The sequence below is a fragment of the Rhinolophus ferrumequinum genome, chromosome 5, assembly GCF_004115265.2.
Source record: "Rhinolophus ferrumequinum isolate MPI-CBG mRhiFer1 chromosome 5, mRhiFer1_v1.p, whole genome shotgun sequence".
In the NCBI taxonomy this organism is placed as follows: Eukaryota; Metazoa; Chordata; class Mammalia; order Chiroptera; family Rhinolophidae; genus Rhinolophus; species Rhinolophus ferrumequinum.
This window is the reverse complement of record NC_046288.1, coordinates 33760093-33773631: the sequence shown is the minus strand read 5'-3', so window position 1 is coordinate 33773631 and position 13539 is coordinate 33760093.

The following is a 13539-nucleotide window of genomic DNA, read 5'->3' as shown; positions in this document are numbered from 1 at the left end:
TGGCAAAATGTTCAGGTCGTCTAACTTTTTCACACAGCCTTTTCAAATAGTAAACTTGGTTAACTGTTCGTCCAATTGGTACAAATTCATAATGAATAATCCCTCTGATATCAAAAAGAGGTTATCAACATTGTTGCAACAAGTTTGCGAACCTAATTGTCAGATCTCGTATAGGTAGTGTTTCCAAAATTGTGTTTTGCAGAAGCTTAATACCACAAAAAGGGACTAAGGAAAACATTTGGCAAAATGTAGGGAAAAATACTGCCCACTAGAGATTATAATACACACTAACATATTAACATATTAAAGGCTCTGAGATGTCTGAAAGTAAAGAAACCTCTTTAGTATTTTCATCATACTTGATTACAGAAATCTTCCTTTTCCCCCAATAATACTTGTTCATATCTCAAGAAACACACTCAAGGAACACACTATGAGAATTATGATAACCCAATCCTTCAATAGGATAAAAGTCAAGTAGAATTTTATCAAATGCATGGCCTTTAGGGTAGATTTATAAAGAAATTACTTTGTTATTTCTGTCAAATAGATATATTTTCCATGTTTAGAGTTCCTTTATGCGAGCCTAAGCATATTTGGGGGCATTTTAATGCTTTTAGAATTTGAAGTGCTCAAATTAAAATACCAGATTTTTCATGAGCAGCTTACTCTCAATGCTAAAGAACTGTTCTAAGTTCAAAACAAAGAAAAATTCTTGTTTAAGCTTGAATGGGATCTCTGATTGTCTAATAAAAGATTATCTCATGAAAACGAAGTTTGGAGGACAAAAACAATTTTTCAAGGCATCCATTAAAATTGAGAATAGGCACAAAGTTTTTTTTTTCTTAACAGCTTATTTAATTGAAAAATGTGCAAGCAACTATAATGTACATTACTTATGGTGTTTTCATTGTGTTGATTCAGAACATGAGTTGGGTAAAACACACCTTATAAGAGGCAGCAAATAATAATCAATAATTTCCTTTGCTTAGCAACTAATATGTTATCCACTATAAGCACTGTCTAGATTTTCGTACTAATGTACAGTATTACAACATTTAATGATAGGAAGCCCCAAGTCCTGTAGCCAAGGGTGTAGGTTTAACAGTCAGGTGTTACATAAATAATAGCAGGTCATATCTAAACAAAAGGGTTCAGACTTAAAAATTTTATATTTTCTTCGTATTTAAGGTATCTTGAAATGCCACAGTTTTTAAAACCACTTGAAAACCTGAATTATGATCAGATGTGAATTAGAATTACTGTGATCATTTCACAATATATACAAATATATACAAAAATCATTGTTGTATACATCTGAAACTAATATAATGCTGTATGTCAATTATACCTCAATTAAAAAAACCCTGAATCATGCCATAACTTTGTATGTATGTAGCATATTTTACCGAAGTTGTTGAGTAAATTGGATCTTGCTTTTCCTCAAGAAATTCCTACACAATACATGAGGACTTAGAGGAAGAAAGAAAAGCAATGAATATAAAATATCTGGATTTTGGACTCACTAGCTGATTGATCTTGAGTAAATACTTAACTTCACCAAGTCTCTACTTTCATATTAGTAAATTATTAATAATATTAGTCCTATCCACCTCACAGGTTTATTGTAAGGACCAAAACAAAACAACATCTAGATTTCACGAGAATGTAAGCTCTGTGAAGCCACAAATTTTTGTCTTTTTGCCTCACTTTTTGGCTTACTACCTAGAAATGTATCTGCCACATAGTAATCACTCAATGAATGCTATGAAAATGTTTTGAATATTATATAGATGCAATGTATTACATGTAATGTATCATTATCATTCACTAAACTATGGAAGGTAAAAAAGACAGGAAAAGGGTAAGTGGCATGCTTAAGTTATTTCTTAAGTTAGCATGGAGTTAAGACTGGATTTTGAGGTCTAGACATTTTATTTTTGGTCATTCAATGTTTGTTTGTTTTTTAGAGTACACACTACATGCCAAGCATGGTGCTAGGTACTGGATATATAGTGGTAAATATATATATAAATATATACATGGGACATAGGACATAGTTGTATGTTAAAAACATAAATCTTGATATGTGCTAGAAAGGCTGAAAAGCATATGAGGAGAGGACAAAAAGAAGTGAAGTTTCCCTAATTTACAACTAGGCTAAATGTTTAACTAAAATTTATCAACAAAAACAGTTTACTCTTTTGACAAGACATGTATTTTTAGATAATGTCCATTCGTTTTTATACATATCACTATTTATAGCTCTCGTCAAATCAGGAGAAACTAATCAATGTCATCTAGAACTAACCACCAAGACAGATCTATAAATAAAAAAAGACAGATCTTAAAATAAAAATGTAGAAAAACAATGACAGCATTATTCACTCACCCTTGCATTTTAATCCTCACAACTAGAAGTTCAATGTTTATGGACCTTGATATTCAAACTTGGCCATAAGTCTCGAAACATGCTTTCAAAGTTATATACTATCATTAAACCAAACTTACACCAGGACTTACTTTTAATAGGCATTCAAAGGGTTTTGTTATGTTGAACTTTATTCTTTCAGAATGTTGAGAGTTATCATTATATACATGATCATTATTTTCCCATGGGGACACATATTTGCTAAATGATTAGCTTTCTCATTGAAAAAAGATTTTTTTCCAAACTAAAGACACGTAATGAAGGCTCTCATTTATTATTCCTTTGAATTCTCAATGAAGCCATTGAGATGACTTGACAAGTCCACCTGTTTTTAATGGTTAATTTAGGCTTTTCATCTATGCAAAATTGCTTTCTAACTTGCAGGCAATACTGGGAGAAGAGCAAGAGTTGAAATCAACCCTTTCTTTTTAAATGAACATAAAGAAAGGGAACATTGTATTTTGGATTAAAGAGCAACTGTTGAGAAATATGCTCTCTTAGCCTGACATGGTTGACAGCTAGAATTTTAAGGTCAGATATTGCCAGTTATCAGTGAATTTTTTAAACTTTAAAAGGGCAGGAGCACTTAACTAAACAATTTAAGAGGAAAAAAATAATCAAACCCTTGTGGAAAAATATTGGATTTATATGACAAGACTAATGGAAGTAGAAAACTACAAATACCCATTTGAAAAGGTATGATAGATTTTTTAAAATATCTTTTAAGGGGTAAGTTTTCAGAAACTTTCTGTTCAAAACAAGAATTTATTCCTTTAAGAAACTATAATTTACAGTCTTAACTTTTCCGCAGAATTAATTTATTTTAAAATCAATTTTATTGAAGTATAATTTATATAAAATAAAACGCACCCATTTTAAGTATATGGTCATTTCTTCTAAAACTCAGCATAAGTATTCCTAAAAATCATAGCGCTATACAAATTTCCACAATAAAAAGACAAAGGGCCTAAGGGAAAAACAGTCAAAGACTATGTCATTCATACACACACACACACACACACACACACACACACACACAGAGATATTAACTAATAAAATGTAGCACACTTGAACAACTTTAACCGACTAGAACTAATGGATATTTACAAAATATTCTACCCAGTAATAGTGAATATACATTCTTCTCAACTGCACATAGAATATTCTCTACAATAGACCATATGCCAGGCCATAAAACAAACTTCAATAAATGCAAAAGGATTGAAATCATACAAAGCATGTTTTCCAACTACCACAATTGAGTGGAACTACCAATTAATAAAAATTAAATTTGGGAAAGTAACAAAGATGTAGAAACTAAATAACACACTACTAAATAACCAATGGGTCAAAGAGGAAATCACAAGGGAAACTGGAAAATACTTTGAGAGGAATGAAAATGAAAATACAACATACCAAAATTTTTTTTTTTTTTTTTGAACAGGACTTTATTGGGGAACAGTGTGTACTTCCAGGCCTTTTTTTTTTTTTTTTCCAAGTCAAGTTGTTGTCCTTTCAATCTTAGTTGTGGAGGGCGCAGCTCAGCTCCAGGTCCAGTTGCCATTTCTAGTTGCAGGGGGCACAACCCACCATCCCTTGCGGGAGTCGAACCGGCAACCTTGTGGTTGAGAGGATGCACTCCATCCAACTGAGCCATCCAGGAGCTCAGCGGCAGCTCAGCTCAAAGTGCCGTGTTCAATCTTAGTGGCAGGGGGCACAGCCCACCATCCCTTGTGGGACTCGAGGAGTTGAACTGGCAACCTTGTGGTTGAGAGCCCACTGGCCCATGTGGGAATCGAACCGGCAGCCTTCGGAGTTAGGAGCACGGAGCTCTAACCGCCTGTGCCACCGGGCCGGCCCCTACAACATACCAAAATTTAAGGGATGCAACTAAAGCAGTACTTAAAGAAAGATTTATAGTTTTAAATGTCCACATTAAAAAAGAAAAAAGATATCAAATCAATAACCTAAATTTCCACCTTAAGGCACTAGAAAAAGAGAAGTAAATTAAATCTAAAGCAAGCAGAAGAATATAATAGATTAGGGTGGTAATAAATCAAATAGAGAATAGAAAAACAATAGACACTACTAATAAAACAAAAACATAGTTCTTTGAAAAGATCAATAAAGTTAAAAAACTTTAAACTAAGCTATCCAAGCAAAGAAAAGATTCAAATTACTAAAATCAGGAAGGAAAGAGGAGCCATTACTACTGACCATACAGAAAAAAATAATAAGAACAGATTAGTGGTTGCCATGGGCAGGGGGAGGGGGGGCAGTGGGTAAAATGAGTGATGGTGGTCAAAAGGTACAAACTTCCAGTTATAAGATGAATAAGTCCTGGGGATGTAATGTACAGCATGGTGACTATAGTTAACAATAATGTATTGTATATTTGAAAGTTGCTAAGAGAACAGATCTTAAAAGTTACCATTATAAGAAAAAAATTGTAATTGTGTGGTGATGGATGTTAACTAAACTTATTGTGGTAATCATTTCACAATATATACATATATTAAATCACTATATTGTACACCTAAAACTAATATGTTACATGTCAATTATATCTCATTTTTTAAAAGCCCCATAAAACAAAAACAAAAACTCTAGTGGGCTCTTTGTAGAAATTGACAAGCTGATCCTACTATTTGTATCAAAAATTTAAAGAACCACAAATATCCAAAACAATCTTCAGAAAGAAGAACAAAGTTGTAGGATTCACAGTTCCTGATTTCAAAACTTACTACAAAGCTACAGTAATCAGGACAGAGTGGTACTGGAAAAAGGATATACACAAATCAGTGGAATAGAATTAAGCCCAGAAATAAATGTTCACACTTATAGGCACTTGATTTTAAGCAAGGGTGCCAAGACAATTCAAAGGGGGGAAGAATAGTCTGTTGAACGAATGATGCTGAACCAACCAAATATCCATATACAAAGGAACGAAGTTGGTCCCCTATCTCACACCATATAAATATTAAACTAAAAATAGATCAAAGATCTAAATGTAAGAGCTACAACAATTAATGATCTTAGAAGGAAACATACGCATTAATTTTCATGATCTGGGAATAAAGACGTGTTTTTAGATAAGATACCAAAAACACAAAAACAACAAGAGAAAAAAATAGATAAGTCAGACATCATCAAATGTAAAAACTTTTGTGCTTCAAAGTTTTCTTGTACATCAAGAAAGTGAAAAGTCAACCCACAGAATGGGAAAATTTTGCAAATCACATCTTGAAAAAGAACTCTTACCTATATTGAAAAAAACTCTTACAAGTCAATAAAAAGACAAATAACCCAATTTAAAAAATGATCAAAGAATTTGAATATACATCTCCAAAGAAGAAATACAAATGTCCAATCAGCATATCTTTAGCCATCGGGGAAATGCAAATCAAAGCCACAATGAGATACCAATTCACAGCTACTAGAATGGCTATCATCAAAAAAACAACAATAACAAGTGTTAGCAAGCATGTGGCAAAATTGGAACCCTGACACACTGCTGGTGGGAATAGAATATGATGGCAGCCATTTTGGAAAACAGCCCAGTCTATCCTTCAAAGATTAAACATAGGGTTAATACTTGGTCCAGCGATTCCACTGCCAGGTCTATACCCAGGAGAAATGAAAACATATATCCACCCAAAACTTGTACATAAATGTTCATAGCACCATTGTTCATAATAACCAAACAATGGAAACAATCCAAATGGTCATCAATTGATGAATGGATATACAAAATGTGATACAATGGGATATTATTCAACAATTAAAATAAATGAAGTACTGGTACATGCTACTGCATGGATGAACCTTAAAAACATCATGCTGCGGCAGCCAGGTGGCTCAGTTAGTTAGAGCCTGAGCTTTGAACAACAGGGTTGCTGGTTCGATTCCTACATGGGCCAGTGAGCTGCACCCTCCACAACTAGATTTAAGACAATGATCTGCCACTGAGCTTCGGTAGGGGAAGCCAGATGGCTCAGTTATTTAGAGCGTGAGCTCTCAACAAGGTCACAGGTTCAATTCCCACATGGGATCGTGGGCTGCGCGCCTCCTGCAACTAAAGATTGAAAATAGCGACTGGTCTTGGAGCTAAGTTGCACCCTCCACAACTAGACTGAAGGACAATGACTTGGAGCTGATCGGCCCTGAAGAAACACACTGTTTCCCAATATTCCCCAATAAAAAAAAAAAAAAAAAAAAAAAAAAAAAAAGAATAACAATAATCTAAACCTTTACCTTAAGAAACTGGAAAAAGAGGAACAAAATAAATCCAAAAAGTAAAAAAAAACAACACAAACAACAACAACAAAAAAAACCCATCATGCTAAGTGAAAAAGTCCAGCCACAAAAGACCACATGTATATGATTCCATTTATATAAAATATACAGCATAGACCAATTTATACAGATAGCAAGTAGTTCAGTGGTTGCCTAGGGCTGGGGGGAGGGTACGCTGAGAAAATGAAGAGTGACTGGACAGGTTTTTTTGGGGGGGGGGGGTATAAAAATGTTCTCAAATTTATTATGGTGATGGTTGCACAACTTTAAATATGGTGAAAAAAATTAGTGTACACTTTAAATAATTGAATTGTATGCCATGTGAATTATATATTACTAAAGCTGCTATAAAATTTTCAATTAAAAATAAAATGCACAGAGAAAAATCAATGAATGCAAAGTTGCTTTTTAAAAAAGATCAATAAAATAATAAACTTCTAACCCAGAAGACTCAAGATAAAAAAGAGAAGATACAAATTACCAATGGAGAAATGAAAGAGGGGCATCACTATAGATACTATAGAATATAAAAGGATAGAAAGGAATACTTTAAACATATTTATAAATTTGACAACTTAGAAAACAACAATAAATTTGACAATTTAGAAAAAATAGACTCTCTCCCCTTAAAATATTGAGTGACACCAGGTCAGAAAACAGAACTGATTCACCTTGACAACAGCTCTCTGGGGATACTGTACGTTGGTTCCTGATACTTGGATTCCTGCTTCCTATCTTTTCCAATTCCCAGTTATTTGGCTTTTCCTTTGATTCTGTGAATCACCCCATATCCTTACAATACATCCCTTCCCTGGTTAAGTGGGTCAGTCAATTTCTGTTGCCTGTGATGGAAGAACACTAACTGATGCACCTGCATATAAATACATACAATAAAAAGGCCACTACTACTTTGCAAGAGAGTCCACAGCATTTAAGTTTTGCTTAACTTTGCACCAGAATTTGCTTCTTTATAAAGTCTACATTAGTCCTACCTCGACTTCTGGAGCTTCATAGTATAAATACACTCCATCTTCCAAATGACATATATTTAAAAACTACTATCATTTATCCCCAAACACTTTCTCAGCAAAGTAATTCATTTTTCACTTAAAACATGTATGACTACTACACACTCACTAGAACGGCTATAATAAAAAGGACAGACAATTCCAAGTGTTGACAAGTATATGGAGAAACTACAACCCTTATATATTGCGAGAGGGAATGTAAAATGATATAGCCACTTTAGAAAGCAGTTCATATAATTTATATATTTATATAAATTACTTCATACTTTTAAATGGACTTTACAAAGAATCACCTACTGTAATATCATCCAAGGCAATAATACCCATGAAATCATGGTCTCTATGTGCTAGTTATGTTTTCCAATAACATACTAAAGATATACTTAACTATTTATTTAAAATGTGTCTCACTTACTATCAAAATTCATTTCTTCTGCCACTAACGGTATATGTATTGCTCTTTGGGAAACACTAGGTTATTCTATTTAACTTAAAAACTTGTATAAATTTTCATTAAAGCAATTACCAACTTAGAAAACAATAATACTACGTTTTACGTAGCACATAATGAGATACAGAAAGTATTAGACCTTTTATTTTAGCAAATACTTGAAAATTAATTTTGGTGGCTTTTTCCAATTGAAAGTGACTAAATAGCTGGAGATATGGGAAACCTCAGAAACGAGATGTCTTCCTTCCTACTCTATACCCAACATGATCATAACCATGCTATTTTGAGGAAAAAGAGACCTCCACAGAGGGAGAAGAAAAAAAGGAAGTCTAAAAAAATAGCAATTGGTTGTTAAGGAATTATGGGTCATTGTTTTCTTTAAATTCTTATTGTGTTCTTACTTTCTCTACTTGCCAAATTTATTTAATGTATTTCTATTTTTCAAAATAAAATACAGATGAAAATTGAATATTATTTCAATCTGTTATAATAGTTAAATTTCTAATTTTATTTATTTAAAAATAAAAATGTAAGTGAAAAATACCAATTTCCTTCTTATTTTTAAAAGTACTTGACCTGAAGTGAGAGTGTAGACAAATCTAACACTGAAGAAGAAAGAATAAATAAATAAATGAAAGTACTGACACTTTATACAACCTTTTGTGGCTAATTATGTTCCTATGTTCTCTTAAGTTCTCAAAGCACTGGAAATATTTTGTTTTGTCCATTATTTTATGAAAAATATAATCCAAAAAAACTAAATGTCCTCAAAGGCCAGAGTAGAACACAAAAACAATGGGTTCTGGAAAATGGACCTACAATCTTTTTGTAATTATAGCTTGGTTTTTCTTAAAACTCTCTAGGTCAAGTGATTTGATACATGGAATTTGATTTTAATTACTCTAGCAGGAATGAAGACAAGCTAGGGCTGGTGGGTAAATGGAAGGGATAGAAATAACTACAACAATAGCATTATGTTGATAATTGCTGGAACTGGGTGTTGAGTTAATAGGTGTTAATTATATTATTTTTTTTAATTTTTCTGTATATTTGAAAAATTCTATAATAAAATAAAGACAAAAAAATTCTCAATATGAATTATTAGTATCACCTAAACCAACCTCTGTAACACGCCAAAAATAGAACAAAATAAACAAGAAAAAATATCCATTTAAAACAAAGTTCCAGGTGGTCTATAAAGTATTTTTGCTACTTTATTTGCATAGTCAAGTGAAAAAACAATTATTTATCAGTAAGTTGACTATTTAAAAGTTGTATAGAAGGTTCTTATCGCCACCTACTGGACACTGTGATTAACTACTTGCTATAGAAAAAAACACTATTGGGAGGGGTTGCCGATAAACTCAGTTGGTTAGAGAGTGGTGTTAATAACACCAAGGTTACCAGCTCGATGCCCATGTTGGCCACTGTGAGCTGCGCCCTCCTAAAAAAAATAAGAAAGAAAGGGCAAAAAAAGAAAAAAACACTATTTAACAGGTTCCCCCATTTTACTCCACGCATTTGGTCTTTATTAAATAAGATAATGCTAACACCATTAAATTTCTTTATGTGTGCATGTCTATATTAGTAATGTTAATAAAGTTATATTACACCACTTCTAAGAACATGAAATGCCATCTGCAAATGGCGTTTCGTAAAATTTTTGTTAGAAACCATACTGGTGATCATCTTAAGCCCTAGTTTTTCAGAAGATACCATATTTCGAATTATTTTTCTATAGTGTTAGAACACAGAATTTAAGTTATTTACATATAAGGATAAACCAGGAAGCTAGAAACTAGTCCTCGCTCTTAAACATAGTGTATTATCTTTTTTTCAACTCAGTCGTTTATAATCTTGACTTTTATCGCAAATTTTACATCTTTTATAAGTTGTCTAATTGAATACACCAATAATTCTCAACCCTGGTGCATGAGAATTACCTGCGGAATTTTTAAATAAACTGATGCTGGTAACAAAGGCAGAGATGTTTGTGGGGACAGAGCCAGGAGCGCAGTTTCCAGGCTCTCAGCCTCACATGGAAAGGTGCTCACTCGGGTAGTAAATGGCCATCAACTGTGATTGGATGGCCATCAGCTGTGGCTAGTTGGCCGTCAGCTGAATCAACGAGCCATTGGCCACTAATATAACTCCTGTGGCTACACCAGCAGAAAAGGGGGGTGGCAAGAAGATGGTGGCTGAGTTAGCAAGAGCGGATTACAGTTGGCATGGCGGATTGCAGCTAGCAAGTGAGGTTGGTTCGTAGACAGAGCTGTGGATGGCAGGTTGCTGATAATATGGCTCCTGCTTCCTGTGTCTCCAACCCAGATGTCAGCAAGACTATAGTGGTATGACTCCCTCATCTATGGCTCCGTGGGTATTCCTTTTTGGCCTCACCATGTCCTGCATTCCTATGTGGGGAGCGGGGACCAGAGACCCCGCCTGTCACCCCGCATGACAATGTTTTTAACCAGCCATGGTTAAAAGAGCCATTAACACATATCAGTGATTCTCAGTGTGGCTGGTCCCTGAACCAGCATCATCACCACCTGAGAACTTGTTAGAAATGTAAATTTTCAAGGTCCACCTCAGACTGCTGAGTGGAACCCAGCAATTAGTGCTTGTAAGCCCTCCAGGTGATTTGGATGCAGGCTAAAGTCTAAATATCACTAGTATTTACTGTAAAATTTGAAAGTGTTTAACTCTCTTTTTAAGTATCAGATTTAATTTACTGCTGTTTAAGAAGAAAAAAATATAATAGTAATAAAATAAAAGTGAAACAGATTCACAGTAAAAATAATCTAGTACAATCCTATTTTTCTAGAAGCACATCATTATAAACACTCAACATTAGTTCTAGTCAGTCAACAGGAAAAATGCTCTAATGGAAGGATAGAGAATAATTTATTCATAGGCCAGTTAATAAGACCCTGGACTGTTCTTGCCCAGAGCAAGTTTTCCAACGCTATTTCCTTGTTCTGGTTTCTTTTAATCAAAAAAGGCACCTTTCTAGGAGATCCAAGACAACGGAGTAGATAAGCACTGTGCCACCTTCCTTCCATGAACAAATTAAAATTACAACTAAACTATAGAACAATCAACCTGGAGAGCCGTCTGAAGTCTGGCTGAAGAGGTTTTATAACTAAGGATATAAAGGAGAAGCCACATCAAGATGGGTAGGAGGCGCAGAGATACACAGAACTGGCTAACCCCAAACCTCCATGTGGCGGTAGAGGACCAGGAGGGATATCTTGGCTGCAGAGGTTCCCCCCAGAGAAACAAGGGACCCCGCCCCCAAACTGGCGTCCCCAGCCCAAAATACTGGTGCCAGAAAGAGGAGCCCCTACAACATCTGGCTGAGAAAAAGTGGGGAATCCAACCATCTAGGTGGGACGAAAGGTGGCAGGAAATCAAGGTGTGCTCTAAAAGAGCACGCACAGACTCTCACTCCCAGGCACTCACCTTGGGCTCCAGCGGAGGGACAGTAACTTGGGGGTGTTAGAGACATACAGGGAGCAGACTGAGTTCTGTGGCTTCAGGACAAGGGCTGGAGGACAGTTAGTATTTTCCGTGTGAGAAGTCTTCCTCCCGTGGAGCTGGCAGGCTGGCACCAACTTTGTTGTGTTGAGCCCTCCCCCTACATTTACAGCTAAATCTGAATCTGATTGGTCTGGTGAGCTCTGCAGCTCCCTCCTGCTGACTCACTTGAAACCCCACCCCACCCAACTCACCCAATGCTGGAGGCACTTTCTCCAAGAGCAGCAATCCCTTCTTGGAAAACTATCAGAGTCCAACAGACCCCCAGATGTGGGCAGCAACTGGCCTCAGTGTGCTCTGAGACTGAGTAGCTCCAGGCTCAGCACTGGCACCAAACCAGAATTTACATTAACCTGGTAACCACAACTATTCCCACTCTAGTGACTCCCTGAGACCCTGTCTCCCAACATATATACCACACAAGGCTTTATCAGTGGCTAAACCTTAAGGGAGCCAGCATTTTTGCGGAGCTACCCCAGGCCCCATACGGTGGCAGCTGTCCTAGGTTTGCAGTGTGGCCTCTCCCATGCCCCCAGCATTAGCACAGGCGGCAAACAACAGCAGATCGCTTTGTAGCTCTTACCAGGTATTCCCCGGCTGGTCACAGGCAGTGGGTGACCTGGGCCTGTACCAAAGCCCCTCACAATGCCCCAGAACCAACATACCTGAAGGTTGGCTTCAGATCACAGTAGAGCATTGCCCAATTAGTCCCACAAGTAGCACAGACAAAGGGTGGTCTCAACAGGCACTGGAGCCCACTGAGGTAAATGCCACTCAGTGAGGTAAGCCCCCCACATAGCAGCCTGTAAGCTGTGGACATGGCCAAACCCCTCAACCAATCAGCCTGAGGGTCAATCCCATCCACTGACATGCCAGTAGAAACCAAGACTCAACTATAACATGAGGGCACACACAACCCATACAGAGGACACTCCTGGAGCACCTGATGCAGGTGACCAGGAAGACTGTGCCACTGGGCCCTACAGGGCACCTACTACATAAGGCCCCCTGGTGAAGACTGGGGGACATAGCAGGTTTATCTAAGACATAGAAACAAACACAGCGGCAGCCAAAATGATACATCACAAATAAAAGAAGAAAACTCCAGAAAAAGAACTAAACGACATGGAGGCAAGCAACCTACCAGAGACAGAGAGTTCAAAACAATGGGTATAAAAATGCTCAAGGAACATAGTGAGAACTTCAACAAGAAGACAGCAAGCATAAAAAAGGACATAGAAACCTTATAAGAAAGAACCAGTCAGAAGTAAAAAATACAATAATTGAAATGAAGAATGCACTAGAAGGTATCACTAACAGACTACGTGAAGCAGAGGATCCAGTCAGCAATTTGGAAGACAAGGTAGAAGAAAACATCCAAGCAGCAAAAAGAAAAAAGAATAAAATTTAAAAAATGAGAATAGTTTAAGAGACCTCTGGGATAACATCAAATGTAACAACATTCACATTATAGGGGTACCAGAAAAGAGAAGAGAGAATGCAAGGGATTGAGAAACTATTTAAAGAAATAATGACTGAAAACTTTCCATAGAGAAGTGATCCTTAAACTGACATTGGAAAAAAAGTGGAAGTAGAGAAAGGATGAGCATTCCACAGAGAGAAATTAGCACGTGCAAAGACACTGTGACAGGAGGGAACGTGACCAATATGTCACAGGTAGGGTTAGAGGGCCCAAGATGGTAAGACAAGCATTAAATCTAAGAGCAACAACCCAGAGAAGCTATGAGCAGAATTTCTAAGGGGAAGAAGGTCACTCAACTAGGAATCACCTCAAT